The sequence below is a fragment of the Chlorocebus sabaeus genome, chromosome 11, assembly GCF_047675955.1.
Source record: "Chlorocebus sabaeus isolate Y175 chromosome 11, mChlSab1.0.hap1, whole genome shotgun sequence".
Taxonomy (NCBI): Eukaryota; Metazoa; Chordata; class Mammalia; order Primates; family Cercopithecidae; genus Chlorocebus; species Chlorocebus sabaeus.
The window spans coordinates 109,853,421-109,867,266 of record NC_132914.1 but is presented as its reverse complement, the minus strand read 5'-3'; the positions used below and the strand labels follow the sequence as shown (position 1 = coordinate 109,867,266).

General features: G+C 40.6%; 1 protein-coding gene across 1 annotated transcript in view; it reads right to left on the bottom strand.

Annotated features, from left to right (window-relative positions):
* The window catches only part of RPH3A (rabphilin 3A), a 192,991-nt gene extending 188,267 nt beyond the window's left edge, over window positions 1-4,724 (bottom strand). The window contains exon 1 of the mRNA XM_073021124.1: window positions 4,659-4,724. The gene's annotated coding sequence lies outside the window, so the exon portion shown is untranslated. The remainder of the gene's footprint in view (window positions 1-4,658) is intronic.
* Between the last annotated feature and the right edge of the window lie 9,122 nt (window positions 4,725-13,846).

Below are 13,846 nucleotides of genomic sequence, written 5' to 3'. Positions count from 1 at the left end.
TGCAGCCCCAACCACAACATCTACATTTCAGGAAGGAAGAACTGAAGAAAAGGAAATGGCCAAAGGGTTCCTATCTCCCATTTGGCCCAGCCTCCCTTAAAGAAATTTCCTGGCATCACCAACAATACTTCTACTTACATTTCACTGGCCACTCGTGTCCACAAGTGAAGTTGGAAAATAAAATTTTCAGCTGGGCATATTGATGCCCACCAACAACATAGGATTCTATTACTGATGAAGAAGTAGACTGAATATGGAGTTTAGGCAACTAGTAGAGTGTTCTACAACATTCCTTAGAATGTGCAGATACCAGAAATCATATTTTTTACATTATTAAATCATCTACTTATATAACCTTTTAACAACCAGAATTCTTTACTTCTGAATAAGAATTTGTATTTGGCCCATGCCCATTTAGTCTCACGCCTACCTACAGAACCTGATCAGGACACCATCTCTGAAGAGCTATGCATTCCTTTCCAAAGGAAACGATTCCAATAACCGACTCTCATGTGATCTCTGAGGCATGATGGGAGGTAGGAAAGCTTGCCATAAAAATCCAAGCCTAATGAGTAAAAGCTCTCCCAATCAGCCTTCAATCCATTTCCAGGGCAAACAGTCTTCTCCTCTGTAAATGAGGGTGGGGGGGATGGAAAATTTCTCTGCCTCTTTCAGCCCTGACATTCTATACACCTTTATAAAGTCCATTCATCAGATTACCATAGGTGCAGATAGATTTATCTCAAAAGAGTGTGGGGAAAGGGAGTTTCACTGCTATTTTCAAAATCCATTTCAAGTCTACTTAATAAGAGGTTTTTTTCTTTTGTTAATGGAACTTGGAAATGCATGAAAATTGGAGACATAAACTTCTGGATAAGAAGTATTAAAAGCTCCACTTTCCAGCTGCCTTATCATTTTCATTTCATTGGGTCATATGTAACTTGGGATTACAACATCTAATGTGGCCGTATCTCGAATGCAATTACCATTGCTATGGGGGGTTCCAATAAGTATGCACTACTGAGATTAGTAGCTCTTGCCAATGAGTTGAAATTTCTAAAGAAGGTAGATCACAACCAGAAAAAAAAAAATCCACTATCTAATCTTACTGCTCTATAATACTGTAGGCTACTTTATCTTTTTAATAAAGGAATATTATTTTGCTTATAATTGTTAGCCCAACAAAATTAAAATATTCAACTATAACAAGTACATTAATGCTTTCTAATAGATTCCTTGGAGTCTGATACATTCACAATCTGGCCCTCCATCTGTTTGCTTCCCTGAAATATTGCTATCCTGAGTAAATGCTGTTGTATATTTTTCTGCTGATCAATTTAAAGTTTAACATTCTTCCCTTTCCAAGGCTCAGATCCTTTCAGATCATTTTTTGTGACCTAAGCTGGCATATTTGGAGATTCACCAACTCCTTCAGGTCACTGAAATTCCAGGAAGGGCAATGAAGGAGTAATTTTCATGGTGGCTAATGTCAAGAGTAGATGTCTAGTTCATATCCACACCCCTGGAGAAGTTTATCCTACTGTTTAGAGCTTTGTTTTTAGCTGAAATTTATTGAACACTTGCTGTGTGCCAGAAACTATGCTAAATATCTTATATGCATCATTTCATTTAACTCTCTCAACAATACTGGAGTGTGAATACCATTATTACAACCATTGTCAGATGGATGAGAAACCAAAGTTCAAAGAGGCTAAGTCATTTGGTCAAGTCATAATCAGTAAATGGAGGAGCAAAGGTTTAAATCCAGGTCTTTCTGACTCCATAACCCAAGCTCTACACACTGTGATAGACTTAACTATTGCCCCAATTCTTCATCCTTTCCTGTAACCATGCCCTTTGCCATGTAACTTTGAGTTCCTCCCACAAAAGACCAAGTGTACTTCCCTACCTCTTGACTTCAGGTTCAACCATGTGATCTGACTTGCTCAATGTGATACCTGTATATATGACACAAGTATAGGATTGGAATATGCTTGCACAGTTGGGCTTGCTTTCTTTAAATTTTGCCAGTACCAAGAAAAGAACATGCTTGGGTGGCCTGCTAGTCCTAGGAAGAGGAAAAGAGACACATAGAAGAGAATCACTTCAGCCAACTTGTAAACTTATGAGCAAGAACCAAACATTTGTTGCACGTCACTGAGATTCGGAGGTTGTTTGTTACACAGCAATAGCAAACTGATACAAACACCATAATTTACTGTCTCCTGGTTATCAAAAATCTTCATTAAAACTGGAAGGAAAATCTTGTTCTTTTAATTTAGCATGAGCTACCAATATTTACAGAACAAAGAAACAATATAGCCACCAACATATGGAAGATATCATCTGCCTGCTGCAATCTGATAGGCTAAGATGTATTGACTGGCCGCCATGTCATCCATCATTATGTTCAGATGCCTAGCTTGATTACCTGACATGAAAAGTTTCAGGCTGACACTGAACTTTGCAGGATTTAATTGGTTCCTCCTGGAATCTCCAAAGACACACATAAACATGCATAGATGCATGAGAACATGTGTGTGTGCACACACCACACACACACACAAGGGCCTCCCTGCCAATCATGAAGAGGAGACAATTGTCAATCTTAAACTTCAGTCTGCTTCTCTGCCATAACAAAGAGATTCCAAAAACAACCTGAGTGCAGAATGACCCTGAAATATGTTGTGGGGACAGAAATTCTGACTTGTCTTTTTCTTCAGACTCTTTTGGTGCAATGAGGAGAAGGAAGAAAAAAAAAGCTATAGGCTCAAAGTTAAACCGACTCAGAAAAAAAAGCACATGATACATGAGGAGGAAGACTAATGAATAAAGATAGAAAAACAAGGTAGTGGTGAGATTCAGCATATACAAAGTTCTGCAGCAGTATCTAACATGACTTCTATCAGTATGACAAGGTGGGCAATCCCTTAGTCAAACATAAGAACACAGATTGGTCAACTTCTCCCATCTTCTCTGTTATAACCTCTTACCCCATAGTCAAAATGTATCAGTCAACTGCCCTAATTTATTGCATGCCATTCTTGTATGTAGATCAACCTATCCCAGAGAAGTTGTTAGTCATTTATTCATTCTACAAAACTTTATTGAATGTCTGCTACATGCTGGAGCTATGATGATAAGCAAGATACATATGGTCCCTGCCCTCATGCAGTGTTCAGTCTACTGGGGAAAACCATTAGACAAGCTCTTACATATAGCACAATGCATGTTATTGTTGGGGAATAAATGGTGCTCTCAAAATGCCATTTGGGAACAGCCTTGAAGTAATGACCATGGGGAACTGCTGCATAAATACTCCAGCTCCCTCACCTCTCAGATGGGATAACTGATGTATGCATTCTACATTGACTCAGAGTTTCCTTGCAGGATTAGTCTCTGGTGAATGGTTTGATAATGGATCCCTTTACTGAATGCCTTCTCATTCCTGTCTGATTTCTCCATTTCTCTACTAGTGTCAGATCCCAAGATATATATTTAGGAGATAATCCTAGGAAACGCTGGGGGATATAGAGCAAAGGTTTCTTAACCTCAGCACTACTGGCATTTGAAGATGACAATTTTTTGTTTTAGGGGAATGCCCTGTGTATTGTAGGATATTTAGCAGCTTTCTTCTACCTGCCAGATCCCAGTAGCACCCCTCCATTTGTGACAACCAAAAATGACATTGCCAAATGACCCCTGGGTGGTGAGAACCACTGGATGGAGCATTACAAATTTATCACCATCTCCAAGATGAAGCCTTACCAACATTAAGGTGAATCATAAATTCTGAGAAGAAAGAAACCAAAGATCTTCAGAAGATTCTTATTTCAAGGACAACAAATACATGGCACAGATGTGCCTATCATCTGGCTTGTATCCATGGCAAACATCACCAATCAATTCCTGCTCTCTTTCCTTCTAAGTCTGAAGAGGCTGCCACCTTCCTCTATGCAGGGCTACAGGCAGCCATTACCAATGGATTGAAGTTGGAATGAGAGAGTCACATGTACTACCATACTGTTGCTCTCTTTGCCACCCCTACATTGAATTACAATGTTAGAGAAGAGTCTCCACCTTCTTTCTGCCCCAACATGCAGTACATATAATCTACTCCCCTCAGCAATGCACAATGGCAATAGTTCTCAACTGAAGGATAGGGCCCACACTCCCCTATGGAAGAGTCAGAATCCTCCTGGGGAGAAAGAGTGCGTATGCATGTGCAATGAAACACTCCCACCACAAGTAATTTTGACAGCTCTGATTTGCATCCTACCCCCACCCCAACCCCCATCTGGGAATCATTGTTATAGACGTTAGACATAATTCCTTGGGAAGAAAATTTTTCTTTCCTTCTCTACATTTTTCCTTTAAGAAAATATGAGATTGTTACTTATTCATGGAGCCCTTGATTTATTCCATTTGCTTTCATAATCCAAATACAGATTTAAATATGTTTTTAACTTAATGCAACCTGAGTCATAGTGGTTTGGTTTCAATAGGTCAACATATACTGCTGGCTAATTGAAGGCAGATCTTTCTCAAGCCCTGGGCTAGAATAAATTTATTTCCCAAGTCTTTCCTTCCTTGGGAAAACTAAGAACTGCACCAGCCAGCACAGTTAGTAGGAAAAATAAATTCCCCCTTCCCCTTACCTGTGTGGATAGCAGAGGGGAAAGGGTTCAATTTGATAGTGAGAATCTAAGCTGGTGCTGAATTATGTAGAACGAATGTTGCCTGGAGAAGAGAAGAAAAACCATGCTTCAAAGCAGGGTCAAAATGCTTTCTAAATTGATAGCAGTACTACATGCCTATTAAAGTGACTATCAGCAACAACACAATGACAAGAGCTAGCAAGGACATGGAGCAACTAGAATCCTCATCCATTGCTGGGGGAAATACAAATGGTACACCCACCATGGAAAACAGTTTGGCAATTTGTGGTAAAGTTAAACATATGTTTCTCATGCATACCCGCAATCCTATTCATTGGTATTACTCCCCAAAAATGAAAACCTATATTAACACAAAATCAGTACAAAAATGTTTATAACTTTTTATTTACAGTTGCCCCAAACTGGAAACGACCAAAGTGTTCCTCCACCAGAGAATGAATAAACAGACCACAATGGAATACTATTGATCAATAAAAAAGAATGAGCTACTAATATACACAACAACATTGATGTATCTCAAATACATCATGCTAAATGAAAGAAGCCAGATTCAAAGGGATATATATTACATATATATTATACATAACACAGAAAATAGATATAATGAAAAGTAATGGCAAAAACCGCAATTACTTTTGCACCAACCTAATATATATTACAATATTTCATGTGTATGGCATTCTGGAAAAGGAAGAACTATAAGAATGAAGAACAGATCGATGGTTGCCAGAGGCTGAGGGTGAGAGAATGGGCAGCATGAGAGAATTTGGGATGGGGGTGGTGGTTCTGTATCTTGATTGAGGTAGTGGTTATGTCACTATGCATTTGTCAAAACTCATAGAACTGTGTACTGTTAAGAGTGAATTTTACTATCTATAAATTTAGAAATTAAAACTAAACAAATTAAGATTAGCCCTTCAATTGATTATACCATCCACAAATCCAAAATATCTTAAAATGCTTCTGTGAGCCTCATCTGGAAAATGGGGCTACATTATAGGCCGTCATAAGGGTTAAATGGGACGAAGAACACAAGTGTAGTAAGTCCACAGTGATTGATGTTTACTATTATTCATTTAATCAACTCTTATTCCAGGCAAAGCTCCAAGAATTAGAGTTACTTGCTTGTCTTGTCCACTAGGCTATAGACTTCTGCAGGACAGGGAATATGCCCAATGTGTACCTGTGCTCACCAGTGTCCAGTGTCATGCTTAGCACAGGAAAAAATAATAAATTTTCATCAAATTGAACTGTTATGGGCAGAGACCGCTAATTGTCCCCCAACATCTTTCTTCCCCTATTCAATAATAATCCAAAGTTTTAGCTGGAAACATGGCTGCCTAGCCAGAGACTACTGTTCCCAGCCTCCACTGCAGCTAGGTGTGGGCATGTGACTTGGTGTGGCCAATGAGACACGGGTGAAAGTGAGGGGTGCCCTTCCAAGTTGTGCCTTTAACAGAATGTTTGTGTTGCTGGCTAGAAAGCCAGAACTAGAGCCAATGCCTTCAACCCAGAGACAGAAGCGATACGTGAAGACAGCAGAGGCATCCATCCTCCTGTATCTAGAGACTACTACATGAGACAGAAAGAAATGAATTTATATCTTTCTGAATGCCACTGTTAAAGCAGGCAAACCAGTACACTAACTCATACAAATGGATGCTCACTGCACATATTGTTCTGCTCCTTCATTCAGTTGTTCAGCAATATTTAGTGAGTACCCCATTGTCAGAGGCATTCAAACCAGAGTGACTCCATCTTGTGTAGAGGATGGGTAACATAAGGCTGAGACCTACTGGGCTGCATTCCCAGGAGGTTAGGCATTCTCAGTCACAAGATGAGATAGGAGGTCGGCACAAGATATAGGTCATAAAGACCTTGCTGATAAAACTGCATGCAGTAAAGAAGCCAGCCAAAACCTACCAAAACCAAGATGGCAACAAAAGTAACCTCTGGTCATCCTCACTGTTCATTATACACTAATTATAATGCATTAGCATGCTAAGAGACACTCCCACTAGTGCCATAACAGTTCACAAATGCCATGGCAATATCAGGAAATTATCCTACATGGTCTGAAAATGGGAGGAACCCTCAGTTCTGGGAATTGCCCACCCCTTTCCTGGAAAACTCATGAATAATCCACCCCTTGTTTAGCATATAACCAAGAAATAACCATAAAAATGGGCAACCAGCTACCCTCAGGACTGTTCTTTTATTCCATTACTTTCTTAGTAAACTTGCTTTCACTTTACTGTATGGGCTTACTCTGAATTCTTTCTTGGGAGAGATCCAAGAACCCTCTCTTGGGGTCCAGATTGGGACCCCTTTCCAGTAACACCATGACAGCTGCTCTGGAATGCCAAGGGGTGTATGACTGGTCCCTGCTCGCTGTGAGCGCACCATGTAGTTGGGAAGAGAAAAATCTACAGCCAAGAAAAGTTTAATTGTTACATACAAATTAAAGTCTTGACATAATGCAAATAATGTCCTAACACCTTCATCGATTCAACTATTATTTGGTTACCTTCTAAATGCTAGGCACCGGTGTAGGTGCTAGGATTATTATAAGGAAGAGAACAGTGAGAGTCCCAGCTCTTACGGTGCTTACATTTGAGTAGAGAGGGGTAGAGGAAAAGGCAATACATAAATAAGCAAACAAATCAATAAGAAGTTGTCAAGCAGCAGTAAGTACCTTGAGGAAAATAGAACAATGTGATAGGACAGAGAGAGGGTCTGGGGGTTACAGGGAGTGGTTTTAGGGAGTGCTTATCAACGAAGTGGCATTTCAGTAGAGAGTTAATGATGAGAAGGAGCTAGGCAAGTGAATACCTGGAGAAAGGTGTAGGTAGAGGGAAGAGCTGGTTCAAAGTTACTAAGGCAGGTTTTGGTGGGTTGGGCCGGCTTCTTTCCCGCATGCAGTTTTATCAGCAAGGTCTTTATGACCTGTATCTTGTGTTGACCTCCTATCTCATATGCTTGAAATTCAGATAGAAGATCCATGTGGTAAAAGCATATGGAGATTTGGAAAAACTGTGTTAATATAAATATTCATTACATTGTTCAGCACGAGTATACATACGTAACAAACTTGCACGTTATGCACATGTACCCTAGAACTTAAAGTATAATAAAAAAGAAAAAGAAAAAAAATATTCATTACATAGTACAAACACTAAGAATTGTGAGTAAGGAGAAATCGGTGTGGATTAGATATATCAGAGAAGGCTTCCTGGAAGAGGTGGAACTTAAATTGGATGGAGATGCAGGAAAAGGATTTGGATCAGCAGAGAAGAAAAGGGAAGTAATTTTAGAAAAAGAGAAAGAAACGTGAGCAAAGTAGAGAAGCAAAAATAGACCTGCTATACTTTAAATGAATATGTGGATGGTTGATATGCGCATGCATTCCATTACTAGCCTTTCCTTATGGCAGACATTGCTAATCAACTGTAGCACTTTTCCTGCAGAGCCTGAGTGTGGCCTTAAACCCTCAACGATCACTCCATTGATTCCGATCAATCCAAGTGCCCTATGAGAAAAAACCTATGAATCTACCCTGAATTAATTTAAAGCTCCTTTTACTGCCCAGGAAAGATGGAAAGAGAAAATCCTGTACTTGAAAATAACATAATTGGGCTTTTATACTTTCTCACAAGCAACTCAATCAAACACCTCTTATTCAGCAGTATGCAAATATAGCTCTCCCTTCAGTCCTGCACAACCCAGAGACCTAGACCCAAAACGCAAACAAGGCTTTGCCCCTTCTGTTCTCACATAGGCACACTAATGCTGATGACTGTGCAAGCTGATTCTGTTTGATTAGAGCGAACCCTGGCTCCTGCATGCACCCTGACTCCTTCACAGTAACCTGTACGTCTTCTGACATCTTCCTGTGTATATCAGCTCCTCGTCTCATGAATCACATCCTAAACCATTTTCTTTGACATTTAAAGCCCTGCCTCAAGATGCACTGCTGTGACTATATGATCCAACTTCCAGGTACAGGCACCTTCCTAAAGGATGGCTGTTCCCAGGGGTCTGCAATACCTAGGAGGCTGCTCGTGTCCTGTCCAGCCTTCTGAATCCCATGGGATAGACACACTGGGACAGAATCTTAATGACATTTTCTGAGCACTTACTAGAGACCAAAACCTGTGCCAAACACTTCATGTACCAACCACCCATAGGCCTCATGTTATTCCATGAAGGGAGACCCTCTTATTACACCCATTTTACAGATGGGGAAACTGAGGCACACCGTGAGATTAGGCAACTTGGCGATGGTCGCCTAATAAATGCCGGAATCTGAACCCATGTCTCAGCCCCTGAAGCCAGCTGCCTTGTCTCATGAATTCAGTTCTCTCATTTCTCATCCAAGCCTCCTTCCCCTCCTGTAACAATAGCTAATTCGAAACAAAGAACAAAACTGATTTTAGCTCACACCCAACTTACACCATCCCTTGAGTCCTTTCAAACTGGGTGCCTCTCCCCCTTTAATTTATTCACGGAACAAATATTTATTGAACATCCACCATATGCCAGACACTGCCAGCTGGTGGGACTCTTTTCTGACTTTGTACCAAGAAATTATCTTACTCTGGCAAAAGCATGAGTCTCAAAACAGCAACACAGCTCCATTGTTTATTGTTAGGCTGCTTTTTTTTTTTTCCTGCAAATCTTGTGTAATCTCTCTCAATACAAATATTTTCCAAAAATATGGACTGAAACAAGCTTGGCTTGATGGTTGGGGAAAAGATTGTAAAAAAGAAATGTGCTCTCTTTTCTATGCACTGTTGATTTTACTACAAATCCTTTCAGCTACTTGGTTTTTGAAAATAACATTGAACTAGAGGGACACAGATCAACATGAATGAGTCTCGACCATGATATTGAGTGAAAAAAGCTAGTTGCAGAGGGATAAGTATACTTTATCATTTAAATAAAGGAATGTTCAAGACAATACAATAGGCTATATACAGTAGGTTATACACACACACACACACACACACACACAAAATATATATACACAAATACATGCCAGGCGTGGTGGCTCATGCCTATAATCCCAGCACTTTGAGAGGCCAAGGCATGAGGATCCCTTGAGCTCAGGAGTTCGAGACCAGCCTGGGCAACATGGTGAAACCCTTTCTCTACAAAAAAGTAAGGAGAAAGAAGAAAGAAGAAGAAGAAAAAGTGAGCTGGGTGTGGTGGTGCACAGTCCCAGCTACTCAGGAGGCTGAGATGGGAGGATCACATGAGCCCAGGAGTTTGAGGCTGCAGTGAGCCATGATCACACCACTGCACTCCAGTCAGGGCAACAGAGCGAGACTCTGTCTCAAAAACAAAACAAAACAAAAAAACAAACAAAATATATACACACACACACACACACACACACACACACACACAAGTAGGGGACTGATAAGCATCAAATTCAGAATGCAGGCTACTTCTGGTGGGGGCATGAGGGACATGTGATTGGGGGCAGGGCTGTGATTGCTTCAGTAGCATCTTAGTTCTTAAACTGGATGGTGAGTACATGGGTGTTCATTATGTTATTCTTTATACCTTTTTGTATGTCTGAATATTTTGTATATTTAAAATAACAATTTAAAAATAGATATCTGGATAATTTATGTGGTTTCTATTAGATTGAAACATAAGAAATTGCCAACATTTGACCATTTTTTTGACCCACAAAGGGACAGTTCCTATGTTCATAACAGAGTCTAGATCTACAACACATCAATTCATCCAAATCAACCTTTCTAATAAATCTTAGTTATGAATAATTAAGAATAGAAAATGTTGGTCTGGGTGGATTGTGTGCATGCATGCCTGCGTGTGTGCATGCGTGTGTGTGTGTGTGTGTTTTCTTTAACTCCCATTAAATACAGCATTCAGAGGACAGACCAAAATTAACCTAAGAACTAAAATGTACACAGGCCGGGCACGGTGGCTCATGCCTGCAATCCCAGCACTTTGGGATGCTGAGGCGGGCAGATCACCTGAGGTCAGGAGTTCGAGACCAGCCTGGCCAACATGGAGAAACCCCATCTCTACTAAAAATACAAAATTAGCCAGGTGTGGAGGTGCATGCCTGTAATCCCAGCTATTCAGGAGGCTGAGGTAGGAGAATTGGTTGAATCCAGGAGGCAGAGGTTGCGGTGAGCTGAAATCACGCCATTGCACTCCAGCCTGGGCAATAAGAGCAAAACTCTGTCTTTAAAAAAAAAAAAAAAAAAAAAAGTACAGAGAACGAGGAAAGAGAGATTGCAGCAAAAAGTGGACAGATGCAGCATTCTCCCCAGCAAGCAGTATGGGTTATCACTTCTACCTGCACTGGATAATAGAGCCCGCCCAATGAGATGCCCAGAAAAGCAGTCATTTATCATTGGTTAACAACCTGAAGTCCAGTGAGGCAAATTCATGGCCGTTGCAACCACATGGAAAGGAAAGCTTTAATTGAAGTATAAAACAGGCCACTCATTTCTGAAGTGCTTGAGTAAATTTCATTATCTTACACCCCCCAAAAAAACTTCTATGCCAAGTAATGCAACACACTGCAAGAACAGAGGAAGAATGAGAAAATTATATTGCATTGCTATCATTTCAACTTTTTCTCAATACTGTTCAACTGAAAGTTGTCCCCAAAGAGATGTGCTCCTTTTTTTTCTTCTCAAGGCTTTAAGGAAGAAACAAATAAACTTAGCAGAAAGGAGGAGGGAGGCCCAGGATTGCAGCACAAATGATCAAAGTGAACAAACTATGCTTATACAGGGCAATTTGGGTATGTACAAGAAACGCTCTGGGAGCTTATTAGAAATGCAAATTCCTGCCCCTGCCCCGGTTCTGACCCAGTAGGTCCAGGAATGAGCCTAAGAACTGTAAGTATTTAACAAGCACCTTGAGTGATTCAGATGTGGGGTGTGCACAGACCTCATCAAGAAAGAAATGTTGTGGTAGGAGGATCTGGCTACTCTAAAATTAATCTGAATTCTCCCAAACGCTGTTCTTGATCAAAGAAAGAATAGTTGTTGCTGCCTGCTTGGAGTTCTTCTGAACTTGAGAAAACATTCTAAGATAATGTATTGCATCTCTGAAGTGCCTACAGAATTGTTTCATTCACTTATCCATTCAACAAATATTTATTAAGCACCTACTATGTGCTAGGTGCTGTGTTACATAAGAGACTCATGTTCAAGATAAAAGGAAGGGAGAAAGGCAAAAAGAAAGGGTAACAAAAAATACGCAGAAACAGAAAAGAAAGGGAAGGGAAAGATTTTTAAGAAACATTTTTGAATCATCAGGCAGCCCACTGTGGAGACATAATATGTAATTTATAATGACTTCTTTACATATTTTCCTGCTGACTGTACCTGGATTCGCTTTGTTTTCTCTTCTGTATCTTAAGCTCCAGGCAAAACTATCTCATTTGTTATGTACAAGTGGAGACTGTGCACACTAGGGAAGCTCTTGCTTTTAGCCTCTGGGACCTTAAGGACATGTCACAACACTACAAATATGATTGGGCCTGAAAGGGAACTAGCAGAGGCCAGAGTGCTGTGGCCTGGGATCATGGAATGGCCGCCTGGGGACTTTATGGGGTACAAGGAGCAGCTTCCTGACTTCTCTCCTCCCGCAAGCTTTAAACCGCCCCTCCTACCCTCCTTGGCTTAATCTCAGCCAAACATTCCAACCTAAGAAAATCAACAGTCCCAGTTTGCCCAGGAAGAACGGGATTCTGGGATGTGGGACTTTCAGTGCTAAAACCATGGTCAAGAAAGGCAACCAGCCATGAACACAGGGCCTGGGGAAGCTACAAAAGGAGGAGGCTCTGGCTTTGGGCTGGTTTGTGGCCTTGGGCAAACAACTAAACATGTCTGAGCCTCAGTTTCCTCCTCTGTAAAGTGGGGGGATAATCAGCCTTCCACTGTGTTATTGTGAGGATTAAATGAACCTTCCTGCTTGCTGTGTTGTCTACTGGGAAGATTCTCTACTATCCGTGGTTCTTTGGTTGGAATGACCCACCTGTAACCTACAAGCTTGGTTTAAACAGCATTTTTTCAGATGTCCCAGATCCCACATTCAAATCACCAGTATATAGCACAGTGCCTGGCACATAGTAGGTGCTTAATAAACATTTGTGGAATAAACAAATAATGCATAGTGTGCACAGCACATGACACAAGAGTAATTCATTATTTATTTATTTATTCATTTTTTGGAGACAGGGCTTCACTCTGTCACCCAGGCTGGAGTGAGTGGTGTGAGCATGGCTCACTTCAACCTTGAACTCCCAGGCTGAAGTGATCCTCACACCTCAGCCTCCTGAGTAGCTGGAACTACAGACACATATCACTAACCCTGGCTAATTTTTTATTTTTTTATAGAGACAGGGTCTCACTTTGTTACCCAGTCTGGTCTCAAACTCCTGGCCTCAAGCAATCCTCCCACCTTGGCCTTTCAAAATGCTGGGATGAAAGGCGTGAGCCACTTCTCCCAGCCAAGAGTAAATATTTTTAATAGCTATTTTTATTATTAAAAGTATTTACTGGAACTAAGAGGGTGGTCATGTACCTAAACAGCTCACTTTTTAAACACCTACTATGGCAGATGTTCTAGTAGGTCTGTTTTTAAAAATCAAAATAAAATCACTTGTCACCTTTACCATACACACCCATCAAATGGAGCTGCATTTTAAGAGAGTAAGAGTTTTAGGGTTTTGGTGGCTGTATTGCCATAAAATTAAAGAATTATTTTGACAGAAACCTTATATAATAGTTGTTTATTTCATTTCTCTGTGTCCTGTATGCCTGAACTCCAATAAATGAGAGTAAAAATCAAACCAGTGATAGAGTTTTTATTTATTTTCCTATCTATAGCATTCTTTATAGGATCCAGATCTGGCAGGGAAAGAAAACAAAGAACAAAGGAAAAGAGAACTTGCCTGTGGGACTTTCCAGCCATCCCTTTCTCCTGGTACCTTTAGGTACTTCTATTTTCGCAGGAGGCTCCGATCCCCTGGGCTGCTGGATAATTCACTGAGGTCATGGAGATCAGACACATAGACATTCATCCACCAACAAACGCTTTCAGGCACGAACCAAGCTGCCTCCTGGGCACAGAGGTGGTGACTCTGCTCATCACTACAGAGGCACTGATGT